Consider the following 12,401-nt stretch of genomic DNA (forward strand, 5'->3'; position numbering starts at 1 on the left):
ACATGCACTGGCCAAATTATACCTGCAGATGCTTAAGGTGAAAACAACCCTGAATTATCTAATTTGCTTGAGCTAGGAAATGCAAACTCTGCCCCAAAAGCAAAGAGGGGCAAAGAGTGGAACTATAAAGAATTGCCAAAAGTTGATAGAAAGAATGGGTAGGGCCTTCCTTAGAAAGTAATTTAATCAGTGACTTTCAAACTTTTCTGACTATGACTGACAATAACAAATATAATTTATATCACACTGTAGTGTAACTATATAACACATTCACACATACATATATTTATGTATAAAGTACAGCTGAAAGAAATAATATTTAGGCTTACTACCTGTGATGTATGCTGGTATTTTCCTTTCTATTATATTATCTTTTCATTTAAAATAAAATTGTTGAGGTGCGCCCTGACCCCGCGACGCCGAGGATCCTGCGGGCTCGGCTGAGGGTGGGCACCGCCGTGGGCTCCGGTCGTCGGCGGGTTTCCGCGGAGTGCGGCCGGCTCCGCGCTGCCGCCGCCGCGGCCAATGGGCAGAGTTGGCCGGGCGGGCCCGCATTAAACGGAAAAGATGTCCCTGTACGACGACCTGGGAGTAGAGACCAGTGACTCAAAAACAGAAGGCTGGTCCAAGAACTTCAAACTCCTGCAGTCTCAGCTTCAGGTGAAGAAGGCAGCTCTCACTCAAGCAAAGAGCCAAAGGACAAAACAAAGTACAGTCCTTGCCCCAGTCATTGACCTAAAGCGAGGTGGCTCCTCAGACGAACGGCAGATTGTGGACACACCACCACATGTTGCAGCTGGGCTGAAGGACCCTGTTCCCAGTGGCTTTTCTGCAGGGGAGGTTCTGATTCCCTTAGCAGACGAGTATGATCCTATGTTCCCTAATGATTATGAGAAAGTAGTGAAGCGCCAGAGAGAGGAACGGCAGAGACAGCGGGAGCTGGAACGACAAAAGGAAATAGAAGAAAGGGAAAAGAGGCGTAAAGACAGACATGAAGCTAGTGGGTTTTCAAGGCGACCAGATCCAGATTCTGATGAAGATGAAGATTATGAGAGAGAGAGGAGGAAAAGAAGTATGGGTGGAGCTGCTATCGCCCCACCCACCTCTCTCGTGGAGAAAGACAAGGAGCTACCCCGAGATTTTCCTTATGAAGAGGACTCAAGACCTCGATCACAGTCTTCCAAAGCTGCTATTCCTCCCCCAGTATACGAGGAACAGGATAGACCGAGGTCTCCAACCGGGCCTAGCAACTCCTTCCTTGCTAACATGGGTGGCACAGTGGCACATAATTATGATCATGCAGAAGTACGGCTTCCGGGAAGGCCAGGGTCTTGGGAAGCATGAGCAGGGGCTGAGCACTGCATTGTCAGTGGAGAAGACCAGCAAGCGGGGCGGCAAGATCATTGTGGGAGAGTCCATGGAGAAAGATGCATCCAAGAAGTCGGATTCAAATCCATTAACTGAAATACTTAAGTGTCCTACTAAAGTGGTCCTACTAAGGAACATGGTTGGTGCAGGAGAGGTAGATGAAGACTTGGAAGTTGAAACCAAGGAAGAATGTGAAAAATATGGCAAAGTTGGAAAATGTGTGATATTTGAAATTCCTGGTGCCCCCGATGATGAAGCAGTGCGAATATTTTTAGAATTTGAGAGAGTTGAATCAGCAATTAAAGCTGTTGTTGATCTGAATGGGAGGTATTTTGGTGGACGGGTGGTAAAAGCATGTTTCTACAATTTGGATAAATTCAGGGTCTTGGATTTGGCAGAACAAGTTTGATTTTAAGAACTAGAGCACAAGTCATCTCCGATGATCCTTAAATGACCTGCAGACTGAGCAAAGAAGAAAGACAACAGCCTCCATGGCTGTTGGATACTGAGACTCTTGGAAGGACTTCTAAGATATATGTTGATTGATCCCTTTTTTATTTTGTGATTTTTTAATATAGTATAAAAATCCTTTTAAAAAAATAAAAAATAAAAAATAAAATAAAAAATAAAAATAAAAAAAGTAAAATTGTTGAACTTTGTGATCCCCAATTGCATTACAAAATAAATTTAGTAGGTTTTTGACCAACAATAAAAAAAAATTGAATGCATCACTCATAGCAATGGCTCAACATTGTTTTGTGAATAATTTATTTATTTTGGTCATATATTCATCTATGTATACGTGTGTGTGGGGGGGTATGTGTGTATGTGCACTGAGTTTTGATATAATATAAAATGTCAAAAAATAGGTTGAATGTCCCTTCTGTAGACTGTGAAAGTTTAAATTTGAAATTGAGAGGTTAGAACCCAGGTGAGTAAGCCTGAAGACAGTTACTGAGCCTAAAATTTAACCATGTTAGAATAAAAAAATGACACTTTGCAAGTATTTAGTATCAGCTTTGCATTGTACTTACATGTCTACTCTTGATTTCCCCTAATATTCTTGATAAACTCACTTTGGAAAATTCCATGTGGCTTCAGCTAGACTGAGAAAACAAAGAAAGACCTATGTGGGTCACATCTAGACTTATAAAAAGGGACAGATATGATGTGTGTACTCAGGAGTCTAGATGTGATTGAAGTTGGTGGGGGTGGGGGTGGGGAAGTGGAAGAAGATTACGCGAAGAAGTGAAAAATCTGAAGGGATCGAATCTGTTCCATTTAATGCTTACTTAAGTGTTGTTGCTCTTTTTCTGTGTTATTTATAAACAGAAAGGCTCCTAAGCAACCAACGGTGGCACAAACACACTGCAGGGAACAAAGAAAAATATTTTTAAAAAGTAAAGACAGGATTTGGGACAATAATTTATTTATTTACTTCATGAATTCCCCTTTATCTAGGTCTAAATTGTTTCTCCAAGTATAGCTGGTAAATTTTATTATCTACCATAATTATTAAATAATTTGTAAAGGAATTGTTCCAAAATATTTTTATATCACTTTAAAACTCAATTAAATAACACTTTTACAAATATCACATTGTTTAAGAATTTCTTTCCTATCCCAAAGCCATAAAGATATTTCCCTATATTTTCCTAAAATTTTCAAGCTTCATTTTCTGCCTTTAAATCTTCCAACTACCTAGATATTATTTTTGTGTATTGTATGATGCCAGAATCCTATACATATATATTTTTTCCATCATTATTCTCACAATCCTTTTCTCTATTGTTCTACAATGATGGTTCTCCTGACAAATAACAAGATTTTATTGACAAGTGGCTTTTTTGTTTCCAGATTGGCTATTCTGTTGCATAGGTCTATTTAGAAATCTACAGCTGTTATAGTCTTAATATTTAGAGCTTAATATGTCTTGATATTTTTGTTAGTTATCGATAGCTGCATGACAGATTATTCCAGAATTTAGTGGTTTAAAACAACAATAAACATTTATCATCTTTCACATTTTGTGCAGGTCAGAAACTCTGGAGTGTCTTAGCTGTGCAGAATTGGCTCAAGGTCTCTGATGAAGTTGAAGTCCAGAGATTGAGAGCTGTAATTATCAGAGGTGTAATCATCCACAGACTTAACTGGGCTAGAGGAATTGGTTTCCACATGGCTCATTCACATAGCTGACAAGTTGGTAAACAGCCTCAATTATGATCCATGTGGGTCATTCCTCATGAATGCTTGAGTATCCTTCTAATATGTCAGCTGGTTTGTCCCTGTGTGGGCAGTCCAAGGGAAAAGAGAGCCAGAAGGAAGTAATCCTTTTAATGACTTACTTGGGAGTCCCAAAGCATTACTTCTCTGTGCTCTATCCATTGGAAGAGAGTCACTAAGTCCAGCCTCTATTCACAAAAAAATTTACCACAATATTTCTCACAAACTCACAGGTTTCTTCACATTTTGTGGTAATCCTGTTCATTTTTCTTTTAAATATATTAATATAGGGCTGAGCCCGTGGCGCACTCGGGAGAGTGTGGCACTGGGAGCGCGGCGACGTTCCCGCCACGGGTTCGGATCCTATATAGGGCTGGCTGGCTGGTGCGCTCACTGGCTGAGTGCTGGTAACGAAAAAGACAAAAAAAAAAAAATATATATATATATATATATATTAATATAATGACATAAATATCTTGGTAGGTTTTCTAACGTTTTACTGTTTATAGGTTTATTCAGGTTTTCTATTTTTTCTTTTACATTTTAATAAGTTAAATCTTGGGGGAAATTATCCATTTTATCACTGGCACAAAGCACTTCTTAGTATTTTTCATAAATGTAAATGCTTTACAATTTATGAAGCACTGTTACAAAATAAAAACATAAACATAAAGCCAAAAACAATCTAGGATAATTAGAGAACACTTTTCTTTGAGTTAAGAAAATAAGAAAGATATCCTTTCTAAACTTATCCTTTCTAAACTTCCCCATTTTCAAAATAGGGATGTTCTTACATTCATATACTTTGCTTTAGGTTACAAAATGGTTTGATGTACTTTCTTGTTTTTTGATTGTTTAACAAATCATACATTTGTAGAAGTTATTGCTATTGCCATGTTATAGATGAGAAAACTGAACTTAATCTTTTTATAGCAATGGTTGATAGTTTTACTTTGAAGGTCTTTATTCAGTGGGCACATAGTAATGATTTTCATTACTTTTTGTTAGTTTTCTTTTATTTATTAACCATAAGATGAATTCCAATAATATTGGTTATTTGTAGCTGCTTTTAAAGATTGATAGAATGTATGTAAGTCATATATTAGTGAGCTTTTATATGCAATTTAGTACCAATTTGCTGTTTGGTACCAATGACATTTAGTACAAACGTGAGTAGTACTGATTTCCTAATCACTAAGCGCAATGATATGTGAATTTTAGGGCTAAATAAAGTCTGTAGAAGTTACTATAATCTTATAAAAAAAAAAAGAAAAGATGTAAGCCACTATACTACTGCCTTCAAAAGGATTTCACATAATTAGGGACTTTTAAATAACTCAAGGATGGATGGATAGAAAGGCACATATACATATACAGGTAGATATACTTTAATAAATTCATTTTGCTCTTTATCTTTCTGCTTTCTGATGTACATTATACAGTTTAAATTAAAATAAATATATATGTATATGCATATATGTGTGTCTATGTATATATAAATATATATATAAAATACATACACTATGTATACACACACATATATTTATTTACATATTATATGTATATATATATATATATATGGGACACTGGAATATGTAGAATAAGTCAAGTTTTATCCACTCTGCATGAAGAGATATATTTATTTATAACCATTTTCTTCTATATTGCATCATAATTTAACACTTCTGAAAAGTGTCCTAAACCAAACAAAGAGGAGTACGCAAAAAGAGCAATGTTTTAATACATGGATATTAATTACAAAGTTAGATATAAATTTAAGAATATCTAGAAATTTTGACTTCTAGGACAAGACAAATTTTATTTCTCTCACAAATGGTATGTAGAGCACCACCCCATTTTAAAAAGGCTATTCAAGTTGTTCAAGATTATGTCATAATTCAGCAAAATTACAACCTTTTTAAAGCTGTATGAAAATACACTTAACTTGACATGCTCTTAATATACTTCCATAATGTGATTCATATGCCAGCTGGCAACTCCGGAATCAGACCACTATCTTTAAAGACATAGTCTCTAGAGACCTGGTCCTTGGTCTGAGTCACTGATGTGAAGTGTCTTCTGATATGGTGACCCCTTCTTTGCTGCACTGTTCTCTCAATTTGTTAATTAGTTGCTTTAGTTAGAGATAGCTGATTTTTAGAACAGTGGTTATAATTCAGTAGCATGTACAACTGGAGTGAACCATGATTGATGGTGTAGTTAGAACAATAAGAAAACATGAACAGAACAACAGAGTGTCATTAAATTTCTACCTGAGTTTATCAGAACCTGCCTAAGCAACTACATAATTCTTCCTAGTTTCACTGGATTTTTATCTTTTTTTGCAGTTGTAACATTTATCCATCACCAGATTAACAGTGAAATAATTCTAATATTACATTTGCCAGGATTGGAATACCTATTGCTAGATACTAGTCCATTTACTGAATCATGTATTTTCTTATAACTAAACCACAAACGAAAGTATTGATAACTATCAATATGCCACAACTGTTTTATAACTCGTATGTAGTTTAAACATGGTAATGAGACATTTATTGTCTGATTACCAGCACAAAGAAATTCCTGCCTTTTTGTATATTCATAGAATCAAACTGAAAAAATTATGTCTGTGGGACTTCATTCCTCACATGCATAATGAATGATGTCGCTGTCAGCAATCAATCCAAAATAGCGCTGGTATAATGTACACCACAGCCAGACATGACATGCAGACAAATAAAAACTAATATTCATTTCTTTAATGAATTTATGAGTCAACATGGTCACTAGCATATTAGAACTAAATCACTCCTGTCTATGTGCTTGCCACGTATTTTCTTTTCTTTTCTTCCTCTGAAAGGAATGTGAATGAAAAGAACTAGTCAAAAAAGTACAGGCATTTTAAATCTCCTTATAGGATTATAGTAATGCATAACATTTACTAGGATTACTGGAGAAGAAAGATAACAAATTTTGTATAATTTCTAAATTTTGTAATGACCAAATCAATAGGCAAGTATATAGGAGATAATTAATTTTTAAATTAATAACTATATCTTAGGTTACAGGAATTGGAATGAGGACCAAATAAAAATATGTTATTTCTTAATTATTCTTTTCCTTTCACTAAAATTTTGGTTCAAAATAAAGAATTGCATGAAAATTATGAACTTAATTGAGTGGATAACACTAACACCAAATAAAAACACAATTATAAAACAATTAATGAGAGCCAAATATTTCTATTCCCTATGGTGGTTTAATTTCTGTGCAGTCTAATGCTATATATTCATTGGATAAAATAAAACATGTAAGTAATCTAGCTCACTGCCAGACACATTCAAGTTTCATTTTTTGAAAATGTAAAAGCTGGATAGGACAAAATGTTTATGATATTTTCCAAAATATTAAGAAACAATAGTAATGAGATATTCTACAATAAAAGCTTTCCATAGTGAAATAAATTTGTGAAATATTACATATCTTATCTCCTTCTGCAACGTCATTCAATGAAGAAAACATTTTAACTTTATTTCACCCAATTTGACCATAAAACTTTCTTCTTTTCATATCAATCATCAATATCCTCCCAAATGAATATTCTTTTGAGTACAGTTTGTCCAAGATAAATTATAGACAGATTCTCAATTTATTTTTCAAGATGGTGTTTGAAGATAAGGTTACATAAGATGGTTTTCTAGAATGTTGAATGATTTTTCCCTATCTCATAAATTACTTGAACAAGTAAATAAGCACTGTTTTCATTTGTATTTATATATGTACAACATACAGCCATCATATTTATACTTTCTGTGTAAATTCCTAAATCGTTGGTCATCTCTTGTTACAGTAATTAAGGGTTTTTGCAATCTTTAAACATTTATTTGATGTGTGCTTTCTTTGTGCCAGTCACTGCACTAAATACTTTATAATTTTATTTAATTAAATCTTCACAATGAACAACACTAATGGCAAGGATGATCCCATTTTACAATGAAAAAATTGAAACTTAGGGTAGTTAAGTAGTTGCTCAAATTCAGCAGTCAGTAAAGGATGTATTTAGTATTCAAACTTGACCTTACCCCAAAACTCTAACCACCAACCACCTTCAATCTCACAAAGCTTACATTCAATTCAGGTTCTACAGATGCCTCAACTTCCCAATATTCTGATCACACACACCTCTACCTATGCTGATGATGCTTTCTCTGGCAAAAGTCAATTTTTGCTCCTTTCCAATTTGACAAATTCTTACTGCTTTTTTGCTTAAAAAGTAAGTTTTGGCCAAAGAACTTCTGTAAAACTAACAAGTTATCCATATTCCTTTCCAATTTCCAGTTAGCACATTATCTTTAGGTTTTCTATTATTATGTGTGCTCTTGATAGCACTGACAATGACGTTGACAGAGCTGGATTCCCAGAATTTGGTCCCTGAAAAGTACTCAATGTAAGTTTCTTGAATGAATATATGGGTGGATAAGATAATGAATTAATAGATGAATAATAACAACCAAATTTGCTGAGACTCTACTTCTGCATCACTTTTTAGTACCTTTGGGGAAACACACATCCATGTATAAAATGCAGAGAAATGGGCCCTGGCCCAGGTGGCAGTAAACAGGTACATACACTCTAATGTGCCCTGCAGCTCCACATATCTGTATTTATTTGTCTAGGCTTCATTTTTCTTATTTGCAAAGTAGTGGGGCTGATTCATATATTGATATATTAATATAATCATTCTATTCAGTCATCATGCTTTAATTGAGGAGCTATTTTCTACCTGGTACCTTATTAAATGCTGACTACTAAAGCAGGTGTTACAAAATACAAGTTTATTTTGTTAGAGGATAATTATAGTAACCTTCTGTTTTAGAGAATTCAAAAGTGCCTAATCACATACCTGCAACTTAGTTGGCAGGTTGCCTTATAAACAACAAAGGTTTATTTCAATTTATAATATTTTCAAAAGAAACTAGAAGAGAAAAACAATTAAAATAATATAAAGAATCCCTAGATGTAATAGTATAACAATAAAATATTCTCTCAACAAAGACTGGAAGGTTGGAAGGAATGTTTAACAAGGACAATTTTGGCTAAGTTTTGATTTATACTCTCAGATGCATCAGAATTCAATCAAGAAAAAAATCCAACTTGTTTCTAAATAACTTTGGTTTTAACTAAATCATCTCAAATATAACAGAAAGAAGGAGAAATAATTTGAAGATATAGTTCTCAAAGGAAAATTTCCAACTGGGCCTCCTTCTTGTCGATCATATTACAACCTCCTTGCAGCAGACAGGAGCTCAGTTTATTAAGCATCCCTCCACCCCATCCCCAATCTACTCCTATTCTCACACTTTATCATCTATAGGAAAGAATTTGCTTAGTGATAAATGATTTTTCCTCTTTGCCATTATTATTTTGACTTCTGACTGAATCTAATGATTCAGAAAACTCAAATGCATATTATATTATAACAATTTCTCAACTTATAAAGTGTTTTTCCCTGGCCTCAAAGTGCTTAAAGGAACTATAAACGCTTTACAGAGTGGGAGATTACATCAGTGTTCCCGATTCACCAGGGGGCCACTGTTGGCAGAGAAACAACCACTGGTTATGACCAGCAAAATTTCAGATAATTCTAATGACAACACATTAGGTCATGCTTTGATGAAAGGCCCTGCAGTTATAAATTTCACAGGTAGCAAATGTGGGATTTATTGGAAGTTAATGATTGAGCAGCTATGATAAGATTTTCTAGGGAAGGGACCACCAATGTCTTCTTTGGGCAATCGTTTTATTTTTCCCCATAATTTTCTAATAAATATATACTTCTAGGTACTATATAACTTAAGATAAATATATTATCAAACTTGTAGACAAGTGACATTTGATGGCACAGACACTCAGTGTGCTTATTTTTTCCACGAATATCAAAAGAAGTTTCATGTTCCTGTTTAACCTACTACAGAAGCAAATAATGCTATATTTGTGTGCATGTGAGTAGACTAGCATTAATCAATATTCTGTTTTCCTCCCCTTATGGATACTAGTAGATCCCATTTGTCATCTTCCCTTGCAATTGGAAAAGGCCACGTGACTGGTCCACATGACAGATGCTATGGGCTGCATGGGAAAGTGACGTGTCAATTTCAGGCTGAAGCACTGAAAGCTTTGTGTTACTACTCCAGTGTTGCACCCTGGTACAGGACCTACTGAAGCAGCCTGAAACCCTGAGTGGCAATGTGGGGAATGGTCTCCCTGGAAAGGCATCTGGGGCCACTGTGGACTTTACCTGGGAGGTAAATTAACCTTTGTGGTCTCAAGCTACTCAATTTTTGTGGATGGTGGCTTCTGCAGCACAACCGAGGCCATTATGAATGATATCACAAGTATTTTACAATTTTTTCTAAACTTATGTCAGGGGGTGGAGAATCAAGATGGTGGAATAGAAAGTCCCCAGAGTCACTCTCTCCCGCACTCAACCAATTTACAACTATTAAAAAGCAATGACTGCCAGGCTGGGACTGCTGGAGCTCAGGGGAAGAGGAGAGAGACCTACGGAGTTCATGAAGGCAGAGGAAGCTGCAACGAGAGAAAAAGGGGACCGCTCCCACCATTTTGAGTCCCGACCATTTCAAGGCTGGCCCTTGTGAGCACATGGAGAAAGAGTAGACAAAAACGATAGCTGTGCGTTTCATACGAAGTTGCTTAGAGACTGCGGGGGGAGAGGAGGACCTTGGTGGCCCCCAAGCCAGAAAAACCACTGACAGAGTTCCTTTGGACCCACATATGAGAGAGGGGCCACAGACAACTGAAAAAAGGAGCCACTCAGAGGCTGGTGAGTCATTGCATGGGACCAGAGTACGGCCTGTCCCATGAGAAGTGTTTGGAGCACAAGCAGTGGGGAAGATGGGCCCTCTGGGGAGCATTGGGACACAGCATGGACAGCTGATCTGCCCCCCAATCAGAGCAGGACCACTCAGTGGAGACTGGTCAGGAATATAGAACTGCAGGGGGTGCAGTTTGCTGAAAAGTCTCAGGCCCAGACCAGAGTATCCAAACAACCCAGGTGGGTTCGATTTCACAAGACCCAGAAGTGCTTACAAGGTCAACAATTAAAACCTGAGCTGCACAAAAAGCCTTCCCCAGAGAATCAGCAGCAATTTAGCTCAACCACAGGGTTCACACTTTGAATTAGTCATTTAAACTTTATTTAAAGACCTACTTTCTTGGGCAATTCTTTATTGTAAAATTTACTTCTGCTTGATTATCCGGTTTTTTACCTTTATCAGCATGGAAAAACTTAAAACCACAGGCCTTTGACTGTCTGTAAAGAGGCTTATTCTTTTTCTAAAAATTCTGATGTAGTGGATGTTTCTATTATCTGGCATTACAATAGGAACAATGTTCATGATGTTGAAGATTATTTCAATAAATGACTTTTCCAATTATTACACTCTTCAAATTCACTTTTGTAATTAATGTAGTGTAAAGCTGTTTATTGCTTCTTTGTTCAGGGTTGGAAACATTTTTCTATTTCTACATTTGCAGCAACTGTTAGCAAGTGGAATATTTACCATGTTGTGAATATCCAGTATAGGCAATAAACTCAACCTTTATAAAATGTTTATTACTGATTCCTTTATGAGCAACCTAATGATGCTGAACAAGTATTTAACTCCCTTCAGTGTAAATGCCCTATCTGGTGCATCCTAATTTAGTCTCACTGATCCAGAAGTAAAATCTAGAGACTATATTATAGCATAATGCACCACGGTTAAAATCTATTCTGGGGGGAACAAATAGAACTGATCTTTGATAAGTACATAATGCAAACTGCAGGGATTTTATCTAAAGAACTGCCAACCAGCCATGAGCATTTGGCAGCTCCAGGAAATCCAGCAAATCAGGTAAATCGAGTCTGGTTAAGAGAGTTCTTACAGAATATATAAATGTGGAAACCTACTCTCCCTATGCCCTTGACCCCCAGGGGTTAGTCACCAGATTTACAAACACAGTATAGCAAATTTTAGGAGTGAAATATTTCTATATACTCACGATGATTAGTCTATCTTTCCTATTAGAAGGCTTACTGTGAATGCTAAAGGAATATATGCTAGTGGTCTGCAAAGTGGGGCATGCACAATGGTCTATTGGGAGGATAGAGGAAGAAAAGAACTTCAGTTTGATTCATACATTTGATCCTTTTTAATTCCCATTTTTTGAGTTAATTTATACTAGACATAATTTGCTACAACATGTTTATCATGTATATACAGTTTTAAATGCATGTATAGGTCAAGGTCAAAACCTTTTTACTGATAAAGGGGCATGCTTAGTAGGTTTTGAGATTACTTTTCTATTATGTGAATAGAAAAGTCAAAATATTCTTCATTATTTATAACTGAAAAATCATTTAAAAATGTACTTTAATTAAAATTTGCATTTCTATTGTTTTTACAATTTATAAATTGCTTATGTAATACTATATCCTTTGTATTGGAACCGATTGTTTCAAAGCTGCTGTTTACTCTGGGATCCAGGTTGGTAATAATGAACAGGAACATTGTGGTTTAGACTTTCATTTCCTTAGTGATCCCACTACTTATCACTTGTATAAGTTTGGGTGTTTTATTCTGAATTTGAGTTTCTCTGCAAAATGTGGGATTCTTAGGTTTACCTTTTATAGTTATTGTGAATAAAACACGAATTAACATATGTAAAGTCTGGTTCACACTAAGATGGTAATAAAGCTCAGCTAAAAGAAATTTTCAGTTGGTTCCAACGACTTTAAGTACCAC

The 12,401-nt window shown here is 35.8% G+C and overlaps 1 pseudogene; it reads left to right on the forward strand.

Annotated features, from left to right (window-relative positions):
• The first annotated feature begins 436 nt into the window (after positions 1 to 436).
• LOC134386091 (splicing factor 45-like) lies at positions 437 to 1,959 on the forward strand (annotated as a pseudogene).
• The last annotated feature ends 10,442 nt before the right edge of the window (positions 1,960 to 12,401 follow it).

This window comes from Cynocephalus volans, chromosome 1 (genome assembly GCF_027409185.1).
Source record: "Cynocephalus volans isolate mCynVol1 chromosome 1, mCynVol1.pri, whole genome shotgun sequence".
NCBI lineage: Eukaryota > Metazoa > Chordata > Mammalia > Dermoptera > Cynocephalidae > Cynocephalus > Cynocephalus volans.